Here is a 4368-nt window from a genome sequence, read left to right as displayed (position 1 = left end):
CTCGATCAGAGAAGTAGTTGGTGAACCAGGCGAGGCAATCATTAGAGAAACCAAGGCTGTCGAGTCTGCCGATGAGGATGTGGTGATTGACAGAGTCAAAAGCCTTGGCCAGGTCAATGAATACGGCTGCACAGTACTGTTTCCTATCGATGGCGGTTAAGATATCGTTTATGACCTTGAGCGTGGCTGAGGTGCACCCATGACCAGCTCTGAAACCAGATTGCATAGCGGAGAAGGTATGGTGGGATTCGAAATGGTCGGTAATCTGTTTGTTGACTTGGCTTTCGAAGACCTAAAGACCTGCGAACTTAATGATGGTGTTGGAGTCGTGTTTGTCTACGCAGTCGTGGGTGAACAGGGAATACAGGAGGGGACTACACACCCCTGGGGGGCCCCCGTGTTGAGGATCAGTGTGGCAGACTGTTATGAATTTGATGTATAATGACTAAATGATGTATACATTTAAAGTAATGATAGGACTATATCTAACAGAATTCTACCCTGTCTCTGTATAATGATGAAGAATGTTTGTCCATAAGAAGACAAGGAACTGTGGCAGACAACTTGTGAACACTGTGGAACTGATAACAGGGAAGGAAGTGTCCCCACCCAGGGAGGGGAGAAACCTTGGGCTTGTAGTAGATTGTATAACAGGTGGCAGGATGGGATAAGCAATGTATGAGTAGGAGAAGACTTGTGAACTATATTGTCATTGTCTGAGAGAAGGAGGGACATTTATGATGAAATGAGAGGTATATAAACCAATGTACAGGAAATGATAAGCAGAGCTCTCGTAAATAAACGTTGCTGAATATTGTAGACTGGCCTCTGTCTGTTTCATTTCAACAAGAATCTTACAAATTCTTGGTAACAGACCGAGTAGTTCAATTGAAGTTCAGTTTCTGAACATTGAGAACATAATTCTCGTAACACAGACGTGTTGTTGCCTACTCTTACCACCTGGGGACGGCACGTCAGGAAGTCCAGGATCCAGTTGCAGAGGGAGGTGTTTAGTCCCAGAGTCCTTAGCTTAGTGATGAGCTTTGAGGGCACTATGGTGTTGAACGCTGAGCTGTAGTCAATGAACAGCATTTTGTCCAGGTGAGAAAGGGCAGTGTGGAGTGCGATTGAGATTGCGTCATCTGTGGATCTGTTGGGGCGGTATGCGAATTGGAGTGGGTCTAGGGTGTCCAGGAGGATGCTGTTGATGTGAGCCATGACCAGCCTTTCGAAGCACTTCATGGCTACCGACGTGAGTGCCACGGGGCGGTAATCATTCAGGCAGGTTACCTTCGCTTCCTTGGGCACAGGGACTATGGTGGTCTGCTTGAAACATGTAGATATTACAGACTCTGTCAGGGAGAGGTTGAAAATGTCAGTGAAGACACTTGACAGTTGGTCCGCGCATGCTTTGAGTACACGTCCTGGTTATCCGTCTGGCCCAGCGGCTTTGTGAATGTTGACCTGTTTAAAGGTTTTGTTCACATCGGCTACCGAGAGCGTTATCACACAGTTATCCAGAACAGCTGGTGCTCTCGTGCATGCTTCAGTGTTGCTTGCCTCGAAGCGAACATAAAAGGCATTTAACTCGTCTGATAGGCTCGCGTCACTGGCCAGCTCGCGTCTGGGTTTCCCTTTGTAGTCTGTAATCGTTTTCAAGCCCTGTCACTTGCGACGAGATTCAGAGCCGGTGTGGTAGAATTCAATCTTAATCCTGTACTGATGCTTTGTTTGTTTGATGGTTCGTCTGACGGCATTGCGGGATTTCTTATAAAAGTCCGGATTAGTCTCCCGCTCCTTGAAAGTGGCAGCTCTAGCCTTTAGCTCGATGCGGATGTTGCTTGTAATCCATGGCTTCAGGTTGGGATATGTACGTACAGTCACTGTGGGGATGACGACATCGATGCACTTATTGATGAAGCCAATGACTGAGGTGGTGTATTCCTCAATGCCAATGGATGAATCCTGTAACATATTCTAGTCTGTGCTAGCAAAACAGTCCTGTAGTGTAGCATCCACGTCATCTGACCACTTCCGTATTGAGCGGGTCACTGGTACTTCCCGCTTTAGTTTTTGCTTGTAAGCAGGAATCAGGAGGATAGAATTATGGTCAGATTTGTCAAATGTAGGGCTGGGGACAGCTATGAATACATCTCTGTGTCCCCGGCCACTAAGAGTGCCGCTTCTGGGTGAGCACTTTCCTCTCTGCTTATGGCCTGATAGAGTTGGTTGAGAGCGGTCTTAGTGCCAGCTTCACTTTGTGGTGGTAAATAGATGGCTACGAATAATACAGATGAGAACTCTCTTGGTAGATAGTGTGGTCTACAGCTTATCATAAGGTACTCTACCTCAAGCGAGCAATACCTCAAGACTTCTTTAATATTAGACATCGTGCACCAGCTGTTATTGACAAAAAGACACACCCTCACCCCTCGTCTTACCAGAGGGAGTGTCTCTGTTCTGCCGGTGCATGGAAAATCCTGCTTGCTCTATATTGTCCGTATGTTCGTTCAGCCACGTCTCTGTGAAACATAAGTTGTTACAGTGTTTCATGTCCTGTCGGTAGGATAATCTTAATCGTAGGTCATCAATTTATTTTACAATGATTGCACGTTATCAAGAATAATACAAGGCAATGGGAGTTTACTTGCTCGCCTCCGGATTCTCAGAAGGGTGCCCGATCTGCGGCCTCTTTTCCGACGTCTTTTCTTCAAGCAAAAGGTGTGGATCTGGGCCTGTTTCAGTGAAAGCAGGTGTCACGCCCTGACCTTAGAGATCCTTTTTATGTCTCTATTTTGGTTGGTCAGGGCGTGAGTTGGGGTGGGCATTCTATGTTTTTTTTTGTGTGTTATATTTCTATGTGTTTGGCCTGGTATGGTTCCCAATCAGAGGCAGCTGTCAATCGTTGTCTCTGATTGAGAACCATACTTAGGTAGCCTGTTCCCACCTGTGTTTGTGGGTAGTTGTTTTCTGTTTTGTGTATTGCACCTTGCAGAACTGTTTGTTTGTCATTTTGTTGTTTTTTGTTCAAGTATTCGTATTTATTAAGTATTATGAATACTTACCACGCTGCACCTTGGTCTTCTCCTTCTTCCGACAACAGCTAAGCCCTAACCCTCCTGCATGTCTCCCCAGCCTGGTGAGTCCTGTGCCTTCTCCCAAGCAGCGCTGTTGTGTCTCCACTCCAGTGTGATTCATGGCAAGAAGCTACAGTAGGTGATCCATGGCAGACATCCCAGTTGAATCATGGAAGACAGCCTTGATGATGTCATGGGAACGAAGCCTCGGTGATGATCATGCACGAACGTCAGTGATGCATGGCAAGAAGCTCCAGTGTGATCCATGACGAAGCTCAGTGATGATATGGCACGAGCTCAGTGGTGTCCTGGACGAAGCTCCAGTGATGATCCATGGCCGAAGCCTCCAGTGATGGATCCATGCGATCCATGCAGAAACCTCACAGTGATGAATCATAGCAATGAAGCTCAGTGATGAGTCATGGTACGAGAAAGCTCAGGTGTGTGATCCATTGACGATTGCTCCCTGTGATGATCAGGTGGTATCATTATGTCAGTGATTATTCGATGGAGACGAAGTTCCTCTCCAGTTGAGGTCATGGTCATTTAAGCTCAGTGAGGAGTTATGGCACGAGCTCTCAGTGTCATCATATTTGTTACATAGACTGTGGGTGGGGGGAGCCTCGCAAATGCGCTTTTAGTCCGTAGCTCTTGCAGAGTTTCGCCTTTGTTCTGCTGGAGTCTTCAGGCGTGTGCCCTCTAGTTGCGGTAGCGTTCAACGAGCCTTCTCTATCGGGAGCTCCAGCGTCTACACTCTAGTCTAGGAGGATTCCAGCGTCAACCTCTTATTACGTGGAGCTCTAGCGGTGCCTCTAGTCGGAGCGTGAGTGGGAAGTTCAGAATCTCCTCGTGTTTCTGGTTGCTGCCAGAGGTACTCACGTCTGTCGTGAGCTGCACAGAGTCTCCCTCCTTTTCGGAGCTGCAGAGTGACGGCTCTGGCGTGGTTGGAGCTGCAAGAGTCGCCCCCTGCATGGAGAATGTCAGAAGTCGGTCCTGTCTGTCTTGGCCGTGGTGGAGGGTTCTGCCATCGGGTGGTGGGAGGGTCGTGCGTCTAGACGTCCCAACCTCATGTGGGTGATAGCAGAGGTGGGAGCGGGTGGTTACGTCCGAGCAGAGCCGCCTGGTTGTGGGGAATGCCAATCAGCGGTTCCCTTAGGTTTGTAGGTGTTTGCTTGCTCCGTCTGCACGTGTTTGGGGGGGTTGGGGGTAGAGTGTCAGCGTCTGATTCATTAGAGGGTTTTTTTGATGTCTCTATCTATGGTTGGTCAGTGGGCGTTGAGTTTTGGGGTGG

The 4368-nt window shown here is 48.1% G+C and overlaps 1 pseudogene; it reads right to left on the bottom strand.

Moving 5' to 3' along the window:
• Positions 1 to 4049, bottom strand: part of LOC111960152 (uncharacterized) — a 14348-nt pseudogene extending 10299 nt beyond the window's left edge.
• Positions 4050 to 4368: the final 319 nt, after the last annotated feature.

The sequence above is a fragment of the Salvelinus sp. IW2-2015 genome, linkage group LG37, assembly GCF_002910315.2.
Source record: "Salvelinus sp. IW2-2015 linkage group LG37, ASM291031v2, whole genome shotgun sequence".
Classification (NCBI taxonomy): domain Eukaryota; kingdom Metazoa; phylum Chordata; class Actinopteri; order Salmoniformes; family Salmonidae; genus Salvelinus; species Salvelinus sp. IW2-2015.
This window is presented reverse-complemented; position numbering and strand designations above follow the sequence as displayed.